The 24,099-nt window shown below is 45.0% G+C and overlaps 1 long non-coding RNA gene across 1 annotated transcript in view; it reads right to left on the minus strand.

Moving 5' to 3' along the window:
* Nucleotides 1-1,316: 1,316 nt before the first annotated feature.
* Nucleotides 1,317-24,099, minus strand: part of LOC119971174 — a 76,747-nt gene continuing 53,964 nt past the window's right edge. Inside the window, exon 4 of the long non-coding RNA XR_005461770.1 lies at nucleotides 1,317-2,723. This is a non-coding gene — a long non-coding RNA (uncharacterized LOC119971174). The remainder of the gene's footprint in view (nucleotides 2,724-24,099) is intronic.

Consider the following 24,099-nt stretch of genomic DNA (forward strand, 5'->3'; position numbering starts at 1 on the left):
AGGCTAGTTCTCCATCAACAGTCAGACAGGCCAGTTCCATCTGTAATCCGAGCCATGGCGGTCTGTTCCCTCTAATATTTAAAGCCATTGGCAGATTGCGGATATTTTTCTCTAAAAGACGCAGTTTCCCACCTTCACTGAACCAAGAAACGTTTTGTCCAGACTTGGTCATCTAAGCGGTATTGTGTGGTAAATATTAGCTTGATTTGACCTAAAGAGTTACTAAAAATTGCATGTTGCTTGGGAAAAGATGTGTCTCAAGTGACTTCAGGGATTGTGGATATTATTTGCGAACAAGAGGTAACTTAATTATTAACGTACTTAAGTGTCAGTGATTATATTAGTCTTTTTTTTGTCTTCTTTTATTTTAATAAATATTCTTTACTAATTGTTTGCACAACAATGGTTGGGTTCCTCACTGGGTTGTATATTGTTCCTCATGTTATTCCAAATAAAAATCCACCACAATGAACCATTGTTTCACGTTATCCTTCAGTGTTTTGACAGGTTCTCACAGGTAACATCAGTGGGGTTTCTAACACTACCTTGTGAGACCTTCCTCATTTCCACTGGATGTTGTGTGTAAAAAGTCTTCTCATTTCCCCTTCTGGTTCTTTAAAAAATGTTTTTAGAGTACCCAATTCATTTTTTCCAATTAAGGGGCAATTTAACGTGGCCAATCCACCTAGCCTGCACATCTTTGGGTTGTGGGGACGAAACCCACGCAAACACGGGGAGAATGTTCAAACTCCACACAGACAGTGACCCAGAGCCAGGATCGAACCTGGGACCTCGGCGCCGTGAGGCAGCAGGGCTAACTCACTGCGCCACTGTGCTGCCCCCCCTTCTGATTCTTATTGTCGATTAAAAAAAAATCTCTGAGCTCTGGCTACCAACTTGCAGGACAAAATGATTACTTTTTATTTATTGTATCAACATCTTGATAATTTTGAACACCTCTATTCACTCTCCCATTAACCTTCTATCTCCCAAAGGGCAGAAACATAATTGAAATCCCTCATTCCTATGGTATAGGGCTTGTGGCACAGTAGGTGACGTCCCTGCCTTAGAACCAGAAGCTCTGGGTTACAGTCCCACCACAGGACTTAATGGCCAATAATAATAATAATAATCTTTATTGTCACAAATGGGCTTACATTAACCTTGCAATGAAGTTACTGTGAAGAGCCACTAGTGGCCACATTCCGCCGCCTGTTCAAGTGCACAGAGGGAGAATTCAGAATGTCCAATTTACCTAACAGCATGTCTTTTGGGACTTGTGGGAGGAAACCGGAGCACCCGGAGGAAACCCATACAAGCACAGGGAGAACGTGCAGACGCCTCACAGGCAGTGACCCAAGCCGGGAATCGAACCTGTGGCACTGGCGCTGTGAAGCAACAGTGCTAACCACTGTGCTACCGTGCCGCCTAAGGAAGGTGCACTCATAATGTGGTCAAACAGGTCGAATGTGTCAACCTGCAAATCCTTCCAACACACCAATAGCTGGCGGTAAGAGTGGGAGAGATTCCTGGTTAGCCATGCTTGATGTGGAGTGACACCCCTGAAGCTATATAAGCCTCTGGTGGCAGACTAGCGACCCATTATGGGAATTACTAGCTCAGGAAAACAGACAAAAGTCTGCCTTAGAGCATCACCAGGTGCAGGAAGAGAATTGGAATGGAATCCCTAAAGTATTATTATTTTTTCTTTATTCGTTTATGGGATGTGGGCATCGTTGGCTGGGTCAGCAATTATTGCTCACCCTGAGGGCATTTAAGAGTCAACCACATTGCTGTGGATCTGGAGTCACATAGAGGCCAGGCGAGGTGAGGATTACGGGTCTCCTTCCCTTGAGGACATTAATGAACCAGATGGGCTTTTATGACAATTGACAATATGGGATTCTGTCCACATTCATGTAGATCACGTCCATTGTGCTTCTTTGCGGTTAACAAAAATATTACTGAAACATTTCAAGACCAAACAACTTAATGTTTTGTGATGTTAAAAGTAATTAGGGATTTCCAACATACTGTATGACATTGTTCATGTGCATTACAGACTCGTTATAAATTTGCAGCAATCTGTTCTGTGTTTATCTTCTGAGACTCACATTTGGATTTCTTAAGCAGTAAACCTGTTTATCAAAAGCCAGGTGTACTGTTTCATTGTTAACTTTGTGTTTATCTGTAAAAATATTGTCAGTAATGAAATTCCCTTTTCAAAATTGTAAATATAGATTAAGCGTTTGAAATTAATTAATCTTACCGACTCTCTTAAGTCATGAGTGGATGTGCAAATTAGCCTGTGGAGTAATCATTTTGAAAAAGAATTGTAAATAGCTCTTCTGCTTGAATTGACGCAAGGATAAAATTCAACAAAAGCAGTGGGAGCAAAATATTGCCGCACATAATTTCCCTTCTGACATGGTGACGTTCTTGGGGTCTTTCACAATTTCGGGCAGTGGAATTACTTCAGATTTAGTGACTTTTCACCTATTATGTTAGTGTCTTTCACAGTTCAATTTTTTATGTACCTAGTACCTCAGAAGAAACTTTTGACCTCTTTTCCTTTCCAGACAAAGAAGTGATAGAAGTCCCACAACATCTATGCCGTGTGGGAAAGCTGTTAAATTTTTAATACAAAGTTCATTTGTCCATTCGATTGATGTAATTGATGTGCATCTCTTTCGCCCCAGGATACAGGTTAATAACCGTCTAACCTGAGGAAAAAAAAAAGATTAAAGCAAAATATCCTGTGGTTAAGGTGACCATTAGTAATATTTTATTACAAAGACTTTTCTCTGGATGTTTACTAAGATCAAATACTATCTTTGCTCTTTTGTTCTGCTCTGCTTCTGGCTCTCAAAAACAATTCAAATATAAACAATTCAAATATAGAAAAGTTATCAGGTGGAAATACATCCAAAATAATATATTAACGTTATCTTCTGTCCTTTAAAAATGGACCAAATAATGACAGACCTTTTCCCAAATCGCATTAGGACTTGATTTCTTTTGACTTTGTAGAACAACACTTTTTTCACTGTAGAGTACAGCACATGTGTAAAACATAATTTTACAGTTATAATGCTAAGTAAAATAAAGTGAATAAACCTGTCAGCAGGGTGAAATGCAGAGATGGAGTGACATTAGTTAATTTGATATTTATTCAGTGCTGTCAGTGTGTGAGAAAATTATGTCGATGGGTAAAAATGGAAGGTTGTCAAGTCTTACCATCAACCTCATCATTTTTAATAAATGATCACTGTGGGATACTGGGAGCACACTGGAATTTGAATACAGTCACTGCACCTTTTCTGTACTTGGGTTTAAATTCAGCCTGGCCAACTTTGTGGAGGTGCCGGGGAGGGGTGGATGGGGGAGGGACGAAAGATTGAGTCTCCCACTCTTATGAATTTAATAGTTCCTTTATCAAAGAAACTAGGAGATAAATTAGCCCACCCTGTTTGACTCGAGAAATGCAATAGCCGGAAAATTAAATTCTCTAGTTTCGGCACTACGGGTTTCCAGGTGACATCCAGGCCACCCTCGTTCACCTCCCTTATGGTTTATGTTGAACACGGTTTTGGTAATGGTATTAACGTGGGGATTACAAACATGCACAGAAAGTATGCAGAGGGCGCAGATCATGATGTTGGTCAGCGTGCAATGCCAATTTGCTGCCAGAGCAGCCATCTTGAACCTCACCACTCGAATTAACTTCCTCTTTTAAATGTACACAGTTCACGGCCCGTTCAACATCAGGAAGGGACTCACCAGTGCTATTTAAAGGGACCAGCAACAACTCACAGATTAGTTGCTGATTATTTTCTACCAGTTCTGTTTGGGCTTGTGGAAGCTGGGTGTTTTGAGAAGTTGATCAGAGTCGAAGGATGCAGGGCGTGGCGCTGCATTTGGGGAAGGTATTAGATGTGACTGCACGAGACCTGGGCACGCCATAGCTCCATACCAAGAGTCCCAAAGTAGTAACCTCCTTTGGCTGGAGCATAAAAGGGAGATAGAGCAAATAGCCCTGAACTGCTATCTTTATTCCCACTCAAAAAAACAAAAAAAAATCTCAGCTCTCAATGCACTTTCAAATACCCTTAGAACTCAGGAATACCTGCTGGACTGAGATGTTCGAATACTCTATTTTGAGAAAGTAAGAAGTCTTATAACACCAAGTTAAAGTCCAACAGGTTTGCTTCGAATCACTAGCTTTGGGGGCACAGCTCCTTCCTCAGGTGAATGACATGATTCACCAGGATAAGAGGCTTTCCTAAGGGTGCTGTCAACTCCAAATGTGACTCTGTTGGCACCACAGCACAGTGATGAAACTGATTCCACAGCAGAAAGTTTGGGCTCCAATATCTGCACAAAGCTCTGTGGCAAATTGAAACGCTGCTTCTCCATGCAACAGGGTTTCCGGCAGGCTACAACAGCAGCATCTACCCAACAATGTGGCACAACACCTAGGTATGTCCTGTCACAAAAAGCAGGACACATCCAATCTAGCTAATTACTATCTCATCATCATACATTCCATCATCAGCAAAGTAATAGAAGGTAGTGCCCACAGTACTATCGGCAACGACATGTTCACCGATGTTCATTTCGGGTTCTGCCAGGGCCACTTGTCTCCAGATTTTATTGCAGCCTTGCTCGAAACATGGACAAAAGAATTGTGGGTTGATGGGGGGGGGGGGTGTCTCCACTGGTTGGAATCATACCTAGCACAATTCAAAAGATGTTTGTTGGAGAGCAATCGTCTCAGCCCCAGAACACCACTGCGGGAGTTCCTCAAGGTAGTTTCTGAGGCTCAACCATCTTCAGCAGCTTCATTAATCACCTTCTCACCCACATATGGTTAGATGTGTGGATGTTTTCAATTGCACAATGTTCAGGACCATTTGCGACTCCTCAAATACCAGAGCAGTTTGTGCCTGCATGCATCAAGACATACATCATTTAGCCTTCTGCTGATAATGGGCAAGTAACATTAGCAACAAAGAGTGCCAGGAAATGATCACCCCACCCCTTCACATTTAATGGCATTATTGTAGCTGAATCCCCCACTATCGACATCTTGGTGTTTATTATTGACCAGAACCTGCATTAGGCCAGCCATATAATAATAATAATAATCTTTATTGTCACAAGTAGGCTTACATTAACACTGCAATGAAGTTACTGTGAAAAGCCCATAGTCGCCATTCTCCAGCACCTGTTCACAAACAAACATAGAATATACAGTGCAGGAGGCCATTCGGCTCATCGAGTCTGCACTGACTCACTGAAGCCCTCACTTCCACCCTATCCCCTTAACCCAATAAACCCCTCCTAACCTGTTTGACCCCTGGAGCTGTGAAGCAGCCGTGCTAATCACTGTGTTACCGTGCCGTTGTAAATACATAAATACTGTGGCTACAAAAGCAGGTCAGAGGCTGGGAATTATACAGAGAATACACACACCCCCTGACTCCCCAAATCCTCGTCACCATCTACAAGGCACAAGTCAGCAGTGTGATGGAATACTTTCCGCTTGTCTGATGAGTGTAGCTCTAACAGCACTGAAGCTCTATACTGTGGTATCCTGTAAGACTGGCAACCACCAGCTGGACCAATGAATAAACGGTTTGTTCAGGTAACTATTTACAGAGATTGAGATAAAATCGACCGTACTCCACGACACCAGACTCTAAACTGATAAGGAAAACCCACGCTCAGCCCCAGGATTCGCACACGCTGAGCCGATTGGCCAAACGGGATGGATGACCCTCTGAGAGTTTGTCCCTTAAACGGGCATGCTACAAGATCACTCTCCCTTTAAGTCCCTGAATAACACATTTCAATAACTGTAGTATCCACGCCGAGAGAATGCACACGAAATGGCAAGTAGGATGCAAATGAAACCCTTTTATTAACTATACCCAAGTACTCCTCTCTCTTGTCTTGCACCCAGGTCAGGGTGTTTATACAGTGAGGGCTCCCCTCATATTCTGTGGAGGTCAGCTAGTTTACGTGTATTTACATTAACCCCTTGTGTATCTACAGTGATGCATATCACCACACCAGTAACCCCACCTAACCTTTTTGGATACTAAAGGCAATTTGGAATGGCCTAACATGTGCATCTTTGGATTGGAGGAGGAAACCGGAGCACCCGGAGGAAACCGGAGCACCCGAGGACACCCTGGGCGCAATTCTTCGCTCTCACGAAAATTCGGAGAATAGCGGGCGGCGTAAATTTTTACGGACACGCTGGTCCGACGCCCTCCCGCTATTCTACCCCCCCCCCCCACGCCCGCCTCCCAACACGAATCGCTGCCCGCTGTTTTTTTACGGCGAGCAGCGATTCACTCCTGGCCGATGGGCTGATTTCCAAGGCCTTTACGGCCGTTTTTACAAGCGTAAAACATACCTGCTCTGACCGTTTGTAAAAACGGCCGTAAAGTCCCGTTCTCGGGAACCATGGCACCGATTGGTACGGCCGTACCACGGCCGTGCCAAGGGTGCCACGGGCCCGCGATCGGTGCCCACCGATCGCGGGCAGCGGGTACTTACCCCACGCACTCTTTCTCCCTCCGCCGCCCCGATGGATCCATCCGCGGGGCTTCTGCGGGGCATAACGGCCCGCGCATGCGCGGGTTTCACGCACAAGCGCCATGACGTCATCTGCGCATACGCGGGTTGGATTCGTCCAATCGCGCATGCGCGGCTGACGTCATCTGACGCGTCAGCCGTCGCTAACTCTGGCTAGCGGGCTTAACGAAATTCATTAAGCCCGCGATGCCGGAGTTCACGGCCGCGCGATACTAGCCCCGACCGGGGAGATGAATCGGTTCCCGGTCGGGGGGGGCGGAGGCTGGCATCAAACACGCCCGTTTTTGACGCCAGCTTCCCGAGTTTTCGTAACTCGGGAGAATCGCGCCCCCCGTGTCCTCCATGAGGGTTATAACACTCCTTCTTCCCCCCCCCCCCCCCCCGAAGTTTGAAGTGTCATCCACGTTGGTGGAACGGCATGAGGGACCCCTCCAAGCTACTTGGAGTGGGCATCCATGATGATGAGGGACATGGCTCCCTGGAAGGGGCTTGGTCAATCAATGTGGAGGCAGGACCAAGGGTACCCCAGCCATTCCCATGAAGAAAAGAAAAGAAAATCGCTTATTGTCACAAGTAGGCTTCAAATGAAGTTACTGTGAAAAGCCACTAGTTGCCACATTCCAGCACCTGTTCGAGGAGGCTGGTACGGGAATTGATCTATGCTGCTGGCCTGCCTTGGTCTGCTTTCAAAGCCAGCGATTTAGCACCTGTGCTAAACCAGCGGCACTATCGGGGACACCTTCTGGTGCTCCTAGCAAGGTATACAACTTTTGGCCAACTGCCCAATGTCGGCATCAATCCTCGGCCACCAGACGGAGCTGCGGGCCAGCATTTTTATTTTTGATACCCTGCTGTGGAGGTCCTGCAGGAGTGAGCCGTGCCCATTGGAACCACCGCCCTAGTTCCCCAAAGGATGATGCCATCCTCTGTGTTCAGCCCCTGGATCTTGGGTGGCATGGTAGCTCAGTGGTTAGCACTGTTGCTTCACAGTGCCAGGGACCTATGTTCGATTCCCAGCTTGGGTCTCTCTGTGTGGAGTTTGTACCTTCTCCCTGTATCTGCGTAGGTTTCCTCCTGGTGCTTTGGTTTGCTCCACCAGTCCAAAGATGCGCAGGTTAGGCCATTCTAAATTGCCTTTCGTGTCCAAAAAGTTTAGGTGGGGGGACTGGGTTATGGGATAGGGTGGAGGTGTGGGCAGAAATAGAGTGCACTTTCCAGGGGCTGGTGCAGACTTGATTGACTGATGGGCCTCCTTCTGCATTGTAAATTCTATGATTCTATGAAAGCCTTCAAAGTGTCCGGCAATGCCTGGTGCTGGGCCCCATACTGGACAATGTGGCAGATGCGGCACATCTGTGCATCCATCTGGGTCCAAATTCGGATGCGCAATGCTGTGACTGACAAAGAGTCCATTAAATGGAGGGTAGTGATCACCTCGTCGGCTGGAGCTGGTGTCGGTGATCTGGTGGGTAGGAAGGCGGCTCACTCAATGTGTCTGCATGGGAAATCGTCACCCGCGCCCAATGCTCCAGCGTATATATTCATATGTGGCCAACAACAAGGCCCAACGCTAGACGCCAGCAGACGCAAGGGGGGGAATTATCCCATCCTCGTGAACAAACCCAGCAACGGCTTATGGTCCATCAAAAATGTGCCCACATTGGTGGAATTTCTTTACACCAAAAACGACGGCCAACCCTCCTTTTCAAACTGGGCCTTGTTTCATTTGGCGTCTGTGAGGGTCCTGGATGCGAACATGATGGGGCGCTCTGACCCATCGGCCATGCGGTGGACGGCCCTGACCCTGTAAGGCGACATAGCGCAGGTCAAGGAGAGAGGCTTGGAGCAGTCAAAATGGGTTAACAGCCGGGAGGATGATCGATGTCGCCGCACTTCGGAAGAAGTTGCTTTCTGGGGTTGGCCCATTCCCACATTTGGCACTTTTTCAGCAGCTGCTGGAGGAGGGCCGACAGGGTGGCCAGGTTTGGATGAAATTCCCATAGTAATTGGCCAGTCCCAGGACGAAGCAGAGTTCCGTCAGTCTGTCTGGTACAGGAACCTGTTGAATTGCGCTTACCCTGTCCTCAATGGCGTGCAGGCCATGGTGGTCCACATGGTAGCTGAAGTACTTGACTTCGGCCATGTTGACGACGCATTTCTCCACCGGAGGCGGACGCCAGCTTCCTGGACTCACCAGAAAAGTTTGACAATGTCCTGTAAATGTTCCTGGTTAGAGGAGCCCGTGATCAGGACATTGTCAAGGTAAATCCTGACCCAGGGTAATGCATGCAGCTTGTTCTCCATAGCCCTCTGAAAAATGGCACATTCCGAGGAGACCCTGGAAGGCAAGCGGGTGTACTCATTCAGGCCCTGGTTTGTGTTGACCATCACAGAACGCCGAGAGTCGGGGTCCACGATCTTCGCTCGTGTCTAGCTTAGTGAACGTGCAACCACCACTGAGCTTCGTAGACAAGTCCTCAATGAAGGGGACAGGAGAAGGGTCCAAATGAGAAACCTGGCACACTATCCTGGCCACGGCCCATGTATGGTGCCCAGGTCCTCCTGGAACACGTCAGAAATCTTTGCCAAGACCCCTTCAGGTCCATGTGAGTACACGCGCCAAACCCACTGCCTATCCAAACGTAGGTGCCTCAACCAGTTGCAGCCCAGCAAGCTTAGTCTACTGCTGTGCCCCACTACCAGCAGTCGGCTTGTTCACTGATGACCGTACGTGACGGGGACCACCAATTTGCCCTCAATCGCTGAAGGCTCCCCTGTAAACGTGGCCAACTACTAGGCCAATATCTGGAGGCCAGACTGAATCCCGTCAAAAGTGTGGTGGATGACCACGGAGACCGCTGTTCTGGTATCCAGCTCCATCTGGAGGAATGTCCGTTCACCTGTGAGGTCACGTAGATGAGAGCAACCCGTGGGGCCATCACACAGTGCAGCTGCAGGTAGGGGGTGTCTTCCTCCTCTATGAAGTAGGACCGGTCACATGAGCAGTGATCGTGCCCAGCCAAGAGGCTGTGGGAGGGGGGGGGCTGAGTGGGGGGGCCTTTGCTGGGCCGAACTTTCCGGTCTCAGCGACCAACCGATGCTGGTTCATAGCTGACATCTATGATCAGGGGAAAATGTGTGTGGCTTTCAAGGTCTCTGCAGTGGGGGCTGGCTTTTCTCTGGAGTTTGCCCCATCGTCGGGGGCACCATCTCCTCAGGTCGTGGAAAGCTGAACAGCAGTTGGTCGGGCGGCCGAAATTCAGGGCAGCCATGGACGCCCTGCGGGAAATGGCTATCTCGACTGCTTTTGCAGGTCCAGGTGAGTCTCAGCCAAACATTTTCGTTGAGTTGCTGGGTCGCGAAGGGCACAGATAAAACAGAGATTACCTTAAAGGGGTGCGCTACCAAAGTTACCATCCAAGACAAAGCAGTCCATTTGATTGCTATGCACCACCTTAAACATTCGCTCTCTTCACCACCCTATAGTGACAGCAGTATATACTATGTACATGATACGCTCGAGCAACCCTCCGAGCCTCCTTTGACAGCACCTTCCAGACCTGCGTCTTCTACCACTAAGAAGGACAAGGGAGGCAGATGCACGTAAACCTGCAATCCACCATCAAGTCAAACAACATCCTGACTTGTAAATATATCATTGGGTCAGGTTCCTGGAACTCCCTTCCTAACAGCATAATGGGTATACCTACACCGCATGGATGGGAGCAGTTCAAGAAGGTGGTTCATCACCAACTTCTCATGGGTGAATCGATATTGGCAATAAATGCTGTCCTTGCCAGCAATGCACAAATTCCAACAAATAAAATAACAGTGCACCAAGCATTTCCATGTGTCTGCTTTTTCTGTACACTGTTTCATCAAAGTTCTCAGCTGAGCCCTCTGTAACAGAACTTGCGTGTGACCTCATCAGTCAGGGGCTGACATGCATGTGTCCTTTCCCTTTCCCTGCTGCCAGCCCCCACCTGCCCAGTGATTCACACGCAGACCCCACGATGATACTATTCATCAAAGTTTCCATATTCCTACAGTGCAGAAGGAGGCCATTCGGCCCATCAAGTCTGCACCTACCCTCCGAAAAAGCACCCCACCCAGACCCAATCCCCATAACTGCCTTTTCCTTGTAATCCTACCTAACCTTTGGACACTAAGGGGCAATTTAGTATGGCCAATGCATCTAGCCTGCTTATCTTTGGACTCAGAAATCGGAGCACCCGGAGAAAACCCACGCAGACAGGGAGAATGTGCAAACTCCACACTGACAGGCCCCCGAGGTCAGAATCGAAATTGGGGCAGCAGTGTTAACCACTGTGCCAACATGCCACCCAGTTTCAATAGAGTTCATTATTTACATTTCACCAAGGCTATTAATATGCCATTATGAATGCTTGGCTAAATTTTAAAAGCTACAATTATCTCAACAGTTTGGGATGGGCGAGCCATGCAAAACAACATAGACATTGGTGGGACCAGAAGAATATTCTAGCGATCAATGGCAAATGGCCTCCATTGCCAGAAAACATACCGTGGAGGGTCTAGAAAATCCAACCCTAGGTGTTGGAACAGAACAATGGATACTGTTTTTAAATGGAATCTGTGTACTGATGTATCCAGTGATTATTTAATAATGAAATAGAGACCTGCTAATATCTCCAGTATTAAAAAAAATAACTTGATTAAATCCAAGTTCTCATATGGTGTTAATTTTAAAAAGTGCAGTTACAGCAGGTTCTCAGTCAATGATTCTTGCGGAGAAGGAAACTTTGAAGCAACGCAAGGAATGGTGTTGACATTAGTGCTGAACTACAGCACTTTGTAATTCCAGACAAAGCCACAGCTTAATGTGATCCAAAGTCAGGAAGCCCAGTGGTCTTGATGAGCCTAGCCTACTCTGCAACATTCAGCTCTTTTAGACATTGACAAATTGTGATAAAAGAAAAGCCATGAATGCTCAAAATCTGATATAATTGAAAATTCTGGAACCGGTTAAAGGCCAGTCACCACCCAAGAGAGAGAACTAGACTAGTATTTCATTGTTCAGCTGAATGTGTATTGAAGTACAACTAGATGGTTTGGTTGTCCATTCTAACACTTGGCATGCTAAAACAATACGGCTGATTAATGCAATGTCCAGTGACCTTTATTTTGTTTTCAGAATGAATTTGACGTGGGCAAGTTCACATTTATTATCGGTCACTGGGGGCCGATGCATATTTGCACAAGATTCATTAAAAGCTTAGTAGTTACTATCAGGAGATGTTAATTGTATTTCAGAAATGTTGACAAGGTTGCATAGAACGGATTTGAATATGATTAATGCTGCTTTGTAAATTAGAGCAAGTTCGCAATTGTTTAAAACACCTCTTACAATGAGGTGGAGGAGCTGTTGGGACTCACCTTCGATGCTCCTCGCAAACACTTGGAACATAGGTGTTTGGCACATTACATCTAAGTTCAGGTTTGTACGAAGTTACTTTCTGGGGAAGGTGCAGCAACAGGAATGATTGGCAGCTGTACAAGCCAATGCATGGACAGAGGGAAGATGAAGCCTCTAACTTCCTGCAGGACAGGAAATAAAGTCGCACATGTTCAGGGGCCTCTTCTAATAAGGAATGGAAAAGAGGGCACCGTGGTGGTGCAGTGGTTAGCACTGCTGCCTCACGCTGCAGAGGGCCCGGGCCACTGTCCGTGTGGAGTTTGCACATTCTCCCTGTTATGCTTCTTGAAAGAATGCTCGAAGTCGTCTTTAGGTTAAGGATGATTTATTGTGTCCCACAATAAATTACAGATTACACTTGAGAAAAGGCTGCTCTTCAATGTTCTGCAACTAGGCCCCAAACAGACTAGCACCCTTCAGTTTCTTGCACCTCTTGCCACTCCAACCCCTCCGGTTTCAAGTGGCGGAGGCGGGCCTTCGGCGTTCCTTTTATGGGTGTCCCCGCGCTGCCCCCTGGTGACTCAGGCGAGGATCACCACATCCCCCTTCTTCACTTTTTTTTTTTTTTTTCGTAGTTGCAGAGCTGTAGTAAAACACAAAGGTAAAGAGTTAGGTTTATATATATATATACACAGAACAGGGCAGGGCGATGCATTTGTCAGTCCATGTTCACAGGTTCAGACGGTCAGGTGCACGTCTGATCCGTGTAGACCTCCTGAGTGGGCTTGGAGATCCAGGGTCGTTTGTGTCCGTGCGGACATCTGCTGCTGGGGTGTCAGGAAGATGTATGACCGTGTCCTGTGGATCCAGTGTGTCCTGCAGATCGAGTGTCGGAAGGACCCGTGGACGAGGTGTGACCTTCAGAAGGTCTCGCCGATTTCGTCGAACCATTGTTCCATCATCCGACTGCACGACGTAGGACCGTGGCGATGTTAGGCGGAGGACCACCGCCATTTTGGACCAACCCCCAGCTGGGTTTCGCAGCCTCACTGTGTCGCCGATGGCCAACGGTGGCAGTACCTTGGCCTGCTTGTCATAGTGCTGCTTTTGCGCTTGGCGCTGTTGACGCATTTGATCCAGGACAGGCGAGTGATCAGGATTGGTGAAGTGTAGCGCTGGTAAAGTTGTCCGCACATCCCTGTTGAAAAGCATCTGAGCTGGTGATAGTCCCGAGCTCAAAGGTGACGAACGGTACGATAGGAGGGCCAAGTGTACGTCAGATTTTGAGTCCGCAGCCTTGCTGATGAGTTGCTTGACTATGTGGACACCTTTCTCCACCCTGCCATTCGATTGCGGAAAGTGGGGACTCGACGTTATGTGCTGGAAATTGTAAATCTTGGCGAAGTCCGTCCACTCCCAGCTGGCAAAACAAGGACCATTGTCGGACATGACCGTCCGTGGGATGCCATGCCTGGAGAAAGTTTCTTTGCAGGCCTTGATGACGGCTGCTGCTGTGAGATCCGGGAGTTGCAGGACTTCCGGGAAGTTGGAGAAGTAGTCAATGATCAGGACATAGTTGCGGCCCATGGAGTGGAACAAATCAATGCCCACTTTGTCCCATGGTGACGTGGCCATCTCATGCTGCTGCAGTGGCTCCTTGCATTGTGCCGGTCGATGTCTTTGGCACGTGTCACAGGAGAGCACCATGTTGGTGATGTCCTCGTTAATCCCTGGCCAGTAAACAGATTGGCGCGCTCTCCTTTTGCATTTTTCGGCACCAAGGTGCCCTTCGTGAATCCTGTGGAGGATGTCCGCCCGGAGAGCCATTGGAATGACGATCCTGTCGTTCCGCAGTATAATGCCATCGACCACGGATAGTTCAGTCTTGACATTCTGGAACTGTGGGCACCGCCCCTTTGGCCAGCCATGCTGCAGGTTGTGTAGGACTTGAAGGAGGGTGGCGTCCTCCTGTGTCGCCTGACGAATTTGCTGCAGCTTCTCGTCCGTTGCCGGGAGCGTCTCCTTGCACCACTGTGCATGAGCTTCCACATCATTGATGGACGCCAGTGGCGGGTTGTCAGCGTCCATGGCTCGTGATAACGTGTCAGCTATCACAAGGTCCTTGCCAGGGGTGTAGACCAGCGTGAAGTCGTACCTGCGCAACTTCATCATCATGCGCTGTAGGCGCGGCGTCATATCATTGAGGTCCTTGTCAATGATATTGACCAGCGGCCTATGATCCGTTTCCACGATGAAAGTGGGGAGACCGTACACATAGTGGTGGAATTTGGTCACTCCTGTTATTAGCCCTAGGCACTCCTTTTCTATCTGTGCATACCTGCACTCTGTGGCGGTCATCGCCCGTGAAGCGTAAGCCACTGGAACCCAGTCCAACTGGTCATCCTGTTGCAGTAGCACAGCACCAATCCCATGTTGACTGGCGTCAGTGGAGATCTTGGTAGGTTTCACCGGGTCAAAAAATGCAAGCGTTGGAGCTACCATCAGCTGGTATCTTAGATCATCCCATTCAGCCTGGTGAGCCTGGGTCCAGGCAAACTCCGTGTCCTTCCTTGTCACGTTCCTCAACGCCTTTGTCCGTGCTGCCAGGTTGGGTATGAATTTACCAAGGAAGTTGACGAATCCCAGGAACCTTAGAACCGCTTTCTTGTCCTGTGGTCGCTGCATGCTCTGAATTGCAGCGATCTTCTCAGCGTCCGGCTTCACCCCGTGCTCTGAGATTGTGTCGCCCAGGAATGTCAGAGAGGACTGTGCGAAAGTGCACTTGGCCCGGTTGAGCTTGAGTCCAAAGTGGTGTATCCTCTGGAAGACTTGCTTCACCCTCGCAATATGGTCTTTCTCCGTCGCCGACCATATGATGATGTCATCCACATAGACACGTACGCCTTCGATGCCTTCTACCATCTGCTCCATGATTCTGTGGAATATTTCGGATGCAGATATAATGCCGAAGGGCATCCGATTATAGCAGTACCTTCCAAACGGCGTGTTGAAGGTGCATAGCAGGCGGCTGGACTCATCGAGCTGCATTTGCCAGAAACCCTGTGAGGCATCAAGCTTGGTGAAGATGCGAGCTTTTGCCATTTCGCTCGTGATTTCCTCGCGCTTGGGGATCGGGTAGTGTTCCCTGCGAATGTTCTTATTCAGGTCTTTGGGATCTAGACAGATCCGAAGTTCACCAGACGGCTTCTTGACGCACACCAGCGAGCTGACCCAGTCAGTCGGCTGTGTGACTCTTGAGATGACGCCTTGAGTCTGGAGACGCTGAAGTTCGGCTTTTAGCTTGTCCCGCAATGGAGCCGGGACCCTCCGTGGGGCATGAACAACCGGTATGGCTGTCTCTTTGAGCAAGATTCTGTACGTGTAGGGCAGTGTACCCATGCCCGAGAAAACGTCGGGGTAGTCGGTGAGTAGCAGCTGTATGTCCTCGTAAATGCGTGATGATGCAGCCGTGTGCATGAAAATCCGCTGAATGAGCTGCAAATCCTTGCAGGCTTGAGCGCCGAGCAGCGAGGACCTGTTGTCTTCCACAATCTCAAAGCGTAGGCCTGTTACGACAGTTTTGTTGGCAACTTGTAGGTGGCAGGATCCCTTGGAGATGATCGGGTTGCCGTTGTAGTCAGTGAGCTTGCATGCTGCAGGTAACACCTCGTGCGTCCCTGGGACCGATGCGAGATCTTTGCTCGTTAGCAAGTTTGCTGAGGCTCCCGTGTCCAGTTTGAACGTGATGGGGAAGTCCTGTACGTGCACCGTGGCAGTCCATTCACTTGCAGAGTTGATGGCATGCACGTGTCGAGGTTGTGTCGTCAGCTCCTGTGGTCCCGCTGTAGCATTAATAATGCCAATGCTGTACGTGTGCTCCCAGGAGTTGAATTCTTCATGGTCGGAAAAATTGTCGTCGGGAGCCTGAGTGTTCGTGACATCAACTGTGCGGACTTTCAGGTTGCCATGCCGTTGAGTGGACGAGTGAAATTTAGCTGTGGATTGACATTGGGAGGCGAAGTGATTCATTTTTGAACACTTTCTGCACCTTTTTCCTTGGGCAGGACATTGCCCTTTTAAGTGGGAGGAGCCGCAGTAATGACACGTCATGACGTCATGCGTATGCTGCGTTCGCGCATGCGCATTGCGGTTTTCAGACCAGGGCCGGTATTGTGCATAGTGCGCATGCGCGGACCGATCACTTCCGGGTTCGCGTCTTTCAAGACGCTGCGCATGCGCAGAGGGGCCAGAGAACGGAAGAGACGGCCTGGAAAACGGAAGAGACGACCTGTGAGGGGAATTCACCATCTTTATATCGTCCTCGTGGTGGGTGTTTTGTAAGGAATGTTTTTCAAATAGCTCCTGTACCTGCTGCATTTTCTGCTCCTGTAACAAGCATTTTTCTATGGTAGTTTTTAGTGTTAAATCGTTTTGCAGTAATAGTGAGTCTCTTAGTTTTTTGTCAGCAAGACCATAGATTAGCTGATCTCTGATGAGTGAGTTTGTTAAATCACCAAAGTTGCAGCCTTGTGCCAGCAAGCGTAACTCTGTGACCAAGTGGGTGATAGTCTCCCCTTGTTTTTGGAGTCTGTGACGGAGGGTGAATCTTTCAATGATTTCATTGGATTGAGACTTATAGTGTTCATCCAATTTTGCCATTATCACTTGAAACTTAGTTTTGTCTTCAGTATCCGCATATGTGAAAGAGTTATATGTGTCTACCAGTTGCTGGCCACACGATGTGATTAAAAGTGCAATTTTCTTTCCATCGGTGGCTGTATGTAAGTCCTGAGCTAACAAGTACATTTCAAATTGTTGTTTGAACATTTTCCAATTATAATTTAAATTACCTGTAGCTCTCATTGGCGCTGGAAGTACCGTGTGTTCCATTGTTGCAGAAAGTCGTCTGAAGTTGAGAGGCTGCAAAGTCTGGTGGCCTGCCTGTTGCTGGTGCTTCTTCTTTGTCTGCTGTCTTTTTCTTTCTTTGTCTTGCTGGTAGCGCTGGTTCCCTCTGTTCAGAGAATCCACTCCTGTACCATGTTATGCTTCTTGAAAGAATGCTCGAAGTCGTCTTTAGGTTAAGGATGATTTATTGTGTCCCACAATAAATTACAGATTACACTTGAGAAAAGGCTGCTCTTCAATGTTCTGCAACTAGGCCCCAAACAGACTAGCACCCTTCAGTTTCTTGCACCTCTTGCCACTCCAACCCCTCCGGTTTCAAGTGGCGGAGGCGGGCCTTCGGCGTTCCTTTTATGGGTGTCCCCGCGCTGCCCCCTGGTGACTCAGGCGAGGATCACCACACTCCCCATGTCTGCATGGGTCTCACCCCCACAAACCCCAAAAAGCTGTGCAGGGTAGGTAGATTGCCATGATAAATTGCCCCTTAATTTGAAAAAAAAAGAATTGGGCTCTCTGAATTAAAAATAAAATTAAAAGGCATGCTATGACCTATACGGGGATGGAAACGTAGCCGCTTTTACAGCTAAATGGTGATGAAAATGAAAGAAAAGCATATTTTAGCCCACATATATGGGATGTAGATTTGCATGTTACAGGAAGCATTATAGATATTAAAGATACCTGGAATTACTGCCATGCACATGTATTCTCCGATAACGTTTTAAAATTTGACATTGACTTTGGCACACCCAAGTGTTCATCAACCCTGCCGGCTGAAGTGTTCATCAGCACATGAGATGAACACTGTCTATCCTGTATGACAAGGGAAATTGCATTATTATGTCTCAATTTTGCTATCATATAAGCAATTACTGAGTAAAACACAAGAGAAAGCAGGATGCAGAATTTTCTCACCAAAATAGTAATTAATAACACTGAACTGAAAAAAATCTATCTAACCCTGCCACATGTAGTCAGGGACATCCCCTAATTTGTTGGAATACACACTTCAGGGGAAATCCAGAAATTAAAACAAAAACTGCTGATAAGTTATCCCTTAATTTGTGGCACACATTTCTACAGGCTTCTGGTTACCAATACTTAATTGGGATTTTGCACGCTACCAACTGCAACAAAAAGTAAAGCACTCCACAGGCAGAAACTCATTGATTTCTGGTGTCCAGTGTTTCAACCATAGGGCTCTCACTGGCTTTATGTTGCGAGTACCATTGTATTATGGAAATGCCATTGTATTATGGAAATGAGCCACTCCTGTCAGAGAGTCTCAGTTGATACAATTGCAGATGTTTCCAGCATTTTGGGAGCTGTCGCTTCAACATGGCTTTACAGCAATGGCATTGTGTAAACTAGGAAGACAACAGTTGCTGGGCTGCTCCACCAACTTCATATAGACCAATCTGTATGAATTCAAAACATTCGCTACGGAACTCCAGTGTGGTGGCTTGCTGTGCTGTTTCCCTTGTCCATCAGATGCTGTCAAAACAGCGGCATTACATCTGTGGGCAGCACGGTAGCACAGCGGTTAGCACAACTGCTCACAGCTCCAGGGTCCCTGCTTCGATTCCCGGCTTTGGTCAGTGTCTGTGCGGAGTCTGCACGTTCTCCCCGTATTTGCGTGGGTTTCCTCTGGGTGCTCCGGTTTCCTCCCACAGTCCAAAGATATGCAGGTTAGGTGGATTGGCTATGCTAAATTGCCCTTCGTGCCCAAAAAAGGTTAGGTGGGGTTACAGGGATAGTGTGGAGTTGTGGGGATAGGGTGGAGGTATGGCCTTAGATAGGGTACTCTTTCCGAGGGCCTGTGTGGACTCAATGGGCTGAATGGCCTCCTTTTGCACTGCAAATTCTATAACTCTATTACCTGGGACATAGGATTAATTATCACTTGTTGAGCAAAGGTTGGGCATTGAATTGTTGGAATTCTTTTGTCTCATCACCCTCATGAGCAACATCCCCAAGTGCTTGAACTAGCAGAACATCTAATATATCTTGTCATTGAGCATATCAGGGGAAGGCAAGAAATTGGAATATTTTCTGCTGGCTATGTCCTGGTCATATATTTTTAAGCTATGGCAATATGTGAATAAGATAATTAAGGCAGGGACAGAGTGACTGTGTGAATGGAACTAATCCATTTGATATGTTAAGGAGCCTAGGAACACTGCAAACAGTTGTTTGTCTGAGACAAGATAGTAAGAATGGGTGCAGAATATGAATACATTTGAATTGGTTGCTCAGGATTCAAATAATGATATGTAAGGTGAAAAGGAAAGGTGTCATGGAAAAGGTGGACAAAGTGAATTTACTTTGCTTTCATGTTTTAAAAGGTAAAACAGAGAGATGAACGGAATTAAGTCTGGGAGAGTGCAGTTCTAAACAAATTAAGCCAGATAAGGGAAAATATATTAAAGGAGATATTGAATCCTATGGACGAAGCTGTTCTTTTTAGATCTCAGCTAACAGCAGGGAAGGCTATTGACCTCCAATTAAGCAGTGTGTGTGAAGCAAACCTGATTGGAAAATCAAACTGCTGGTTTACCTCAGTAGCAACTGCAAAGATACATACCTGCCCTGTGTGGTAACAGTTAGTGGAGATTTTTATTTTCCATGCCTGCCGCTTAATTTTTGATCAATTAATATTGATGAATATACCATGCCATTAGCAGTTAAGTCTGGGTGCCTGAAGCATGAAATAAAAAATACGACCCTTATACATTTTCAGAAATACTTAATGATGCACTGGTTTATGTCATATCTAGAATACTTTGTCAGTTTTGGTTACTGGGTATAAAAAAGTTACATTATTCGGATGTAGAAAATCAAAAAACACTGATGCCAAGTTGAAACGCAAGATGATGGTAAGAACAGGATCACATCAAAATATATAAATTATTGAGTAATATAGATATTATAGATAAGCGCCAGAATTCTCCGGCCATTGGGATTCACTTTTCCTACCAACACGCACTCCTTGCCCATGGGTTTCCCACCGGCGTGGGGTGACTTCAATGGGAAATCCCATTGACAAGCGGCAGGAGTAGGGAATCCTGCCACCAGCAGACTGTGCGTCCCCAAGAAATACACGGCTAGGGGACCAGAGATTCCCAACCAAGGTAAATCAAAGATTTTACTTCAAAGTATATCAGGAAGTATAAACTGAGGACATAAGGACAAAGTGGTGAAAATAAATTTGGAATGCAAAGAACAAAAGAAATCTCAACTCAGTGATAACTGTTTGTACCAAGAAATGTAATAAAGACAAAATATTGAGCGTTACTTAAGAATATAATTAGATGCCAAAAAGCAATTGTTAATATCCTGCAGTGCTGAACTTCAATGAACCCAATGGTATTTCTCATCTCTGATTCTTTTGTTCATGTGTACATATATTTTTTTCATTATCAACCACCACCGCAGTTAATATTGGAAAGCATCTGCAGTTATACCCCGCTGTACCCTGATCCACATGCTGTCAACATGTGGAATTTTCATATACCTTGCTGACTATGCAAACAAAGGATATTTGGGAATAGGTTGTTTCAAAGCTGTCCTGGGTTTGATTGATAGGTCTGGTTTAAGTACATTAAGAATTTAAATAGTTTAAAATATTAAATGCACCAAGGGGTGCATTAGTACAAATGAACTAAATTTAGCCCTGTGTCTTTCAGTTCTTATCATCGACATCAGTTTAATATTTGAGAATTCTGATTACGTGATGTATATCAGTTAAACAAGTACCACATAGTGGGTTAACTGGAAATAAGGTTATATTAATTTAAAATATCACATTTAGCTGACACAGTAGGGAGAAACAGCTAGGTTCAGGGATAAATCAACTTAACAGTATTTGCATTTACCCATGATTGGTAGGAATATTCAGATTTTATATGCATATCTGTTTTGGTCCTTCTGCATAAAACCTCCACTAATTCTGAAAAGTGACCTGAACCTTTGAAGCCTTTTTGATTTATTTTCCCTGTGACTAGAAAGCGATTCCCATTTACAAATATCCTGACCTGAAAGCTGTTCTGAGATCTGGCAGGTATTTTTATGTGCACATGATCAACAGCAGCAGCAACATTGTCGAAACATCGGAACTGAAACAGCCACTCTATTGGAATCCTGTAATGTCAGACTTGCCATTGACTAACTCTAAATATAGAAGCTCATCAGCCAAAAGGAGCTTTCTTTTTAACAGTATTATCATGCTTGGGGTAATGCTTTCGAGTTGTAATAGATGTAATTAGGACTAATTTTATAAATGTATGCTTATTATCCCGACAATAATGGTCTTTTTCTGTGAGGACTTGGCTGACATATGGATTGGTGACTGGGCCACAATAAAGAGTTGTTGTACTGTGTTCTGTCCAAGCTGACTTTAGTATGGAAAACAGCGAGTACCAGAGAGCATAACCAAAATCCAACATTGCTGTTTGTATGATAATATCTTCAGGTAATGGTGATTGTAGCATATATTAACTATGATATTAAATTTAGTTTGATAAAAGTAATCAAATCATATTGCATGATTGGGAATCACGAATTTAGTTGGATGATTTGCAACATTTGAATGTACACATGCTTGTATTTGTTATGTTCTTCTTGTATCTGACATAAATGTACCACTCATATGAGAATTGATAACCAATAATCTGGATTATTTATATGAAGATAAGAGTATATACAGATAATGTTCACTGGGAGGCTATGAGGTACATCTGACCTTAACTACTGTGGACTGAGTTCAGAGTCTTGGGAGTGATATATCACTTCCTGTGTCAAAGTGTGTAATGATTGGCAATAGTTTAAAGGTACCCTTAAAGGTCCATGTACATCATATCATAACAGTGTTATATGTTTTGGGCACTGAAAAAAAGCGTCTGTTTCACAGATGATTCACTATAAATAAGGCATAAATATTCAATGCAGATTTGCTGAGTAAATTGAAAGATGTTGGACACTTCAATATACATCAACAAGCTATATATAACTTATCCCTTATTGCTAATGTGTCTTTTTGTGGGGTGTGGTTACAGTATTATGGATATATATGGTAGCTAAAATAACATTGTTCTATCTTACTCAGGATGATGCAAAATAATATGGTTAGTTCACTGAAGGAAGCAAGATTCAAATGGTAAAGTCCCTTCAGCATGATACTTCCAACTAGAATGTTGTGAGTTCATGGTGGCCTAAATAATAATTTCTAACTTGCAACTTAAAACTCTGTCTCAATTTAAGAAAAGAGAAGTTTCATTAGGCTGATTCCTGGGATAAAGGGATTGTGTATTATGAGGAATGTTTAAGCATATTGGGCCGAAAGTCATTGAAGTTCAGAAGAATGAGATGTGATCTGATTGAAACATATCAGATCTTCAGGAGTTTTCACAGGTTAGGGGGAAGCTGGAATGAGGGGCACAGTTTAAAAATAAGTGGTGTCCCATTTAAGACTGAGATGAGGAGAAATTTGTTCTCCCACGGAGTTGTTAATCTGTAGAATTCTCTGCCCCAGAGAGCAGTTGGAGCTGGGTCATTGAATATATACAAGGCTGAGTTAGACAGATTTTTGATCGACAAAGGAGTTAAGGTTCATGTGGAGCAGGCAGGAAAGTGGAGTTAAGGTCAGAGTCAGGTCAGCCAGTATGTTATTGAATGGAAAAAATAGTAGGCTTGAATGGCCTACTCCTGCTCCTGTTCCTCATGATCTGTAGAAAACTTAGTCCTAAAATGAAAGTGATTTTATTAGAGATGGAAACAGTCGTCAAATAATCACTTCCACTTTTCAAAAGTATTGCATTTGGAGAGAAAATTATGTTTTAGAATCTGAATTGCACTTGAGAAGTCTTTATTTTACTGTTAATCGGGATTATAAATCATACCTTAAAAGAGGCATTTTTTATTGAAATGGCTGATGAAAATAATAAAATTCCTTTGAAGCTTGTAACAGTGAATCACGAGGTATGAGTAACTTTGTCACTTTACTGCACATAATTTGCTATTAGTAGAAAAAGGTGTAATTTTACTGAATAAAAAAATGCAATACTGACACATAATTGCCTTGTGTGCTGACATCTTTGACAGGGGACTTAGCTTGTTTTATTCATATTATGTAAAACAGAGATGGAATTCTACAGCAAGTTTAACTTTAAATCTGTTCTTTAAAAAAAATGGCAATTTTTCTTACTGTGGAGGTCACGATGTGAAATTCACCAGTTACAATGTCATTTTATAAGAGCTCAATTGTGAAGTTACAAGTGTCACTACAATCTTCTGGGTCTACTCCCTATATTCCCTTTTTCTGGACTATTCCCTGATGGGGATGCAATATGATATTTGCCCACTTTCCATTCGTGTCATTTCTAAAGATTTGCTGAAACTGTACAGATTATATTTGGTTGCAAAAGTAATTTTGAAGTGATCCAGCGTATAATCCTTTTTAAACAATATTGCATTAATACCAATGAGAAATATTTGAGACCGTCAAGTGTCAGCCTATATCATCAACTGCCTTTCTTGTTTCTAACATGATCTGTATTTTACCTTTTGTGATTTAATTATCAAAAATCATGTTTTCTTTATTGTTAAAAACTGCTTTGTAACGCACCCATTTCTCTTCTGCACTGTTATTTGGAAGGAAAAACCTGAGGGTGAAGATAAAATATATGTTTGTATATTTTTCTGTGGCTTGCAACTGATAATTGTGCAAGCAACTGCAACTTGGACGTTTGATTGACTGTCAAGTCAGAACATGGGATTATTCACATATGAAATTTGAAGTACAAATTATCAAGTGAAATGTTATATTAACAAACCATTCTTTGTATAAATGGACAAAAAAAGAAAAAAAAAGTATATTGGGTTCCCATAGGATAAGACATCAAATTGTTGCCAAAGCTTCCCTACAAGAACAAGAAAATAATTAAGCAAGTAAGTCTGGGCATTTTGCCATGTACTCCTAAAATTGAGAATTAGATTATCTGTCTCTGTTTGTTGGGACCTGATTTGTGGAGAGTACATATAGTTATTAATAAGATTATATTGATTCTATTTATTTTCAATCCAGACATATCGTACATGTGTTTAGTGGCCACATTTCAGTGCAGGAAATTGCCTTTCTGTGTACATGTTTGTTTATATTCACATTTTAACTTCAATTGCATTTGCTAAGACAAATCTAT

This window comes from Scyliorhinus canicula, chromosome 9, assembly GCF_902713615.1.
Source record: "Scyliorhinus canicula chromosome 9, sScyCan1.1, whole genome shotgun sequence".
NCBI classification, from domain to species: Eukaryota; Metazoa; Chordata; class Chondrichthyes; order Carcharhiniformes; family Scyliorhinidae; genus Scyliorhinus; species Scyliorhinus canicula.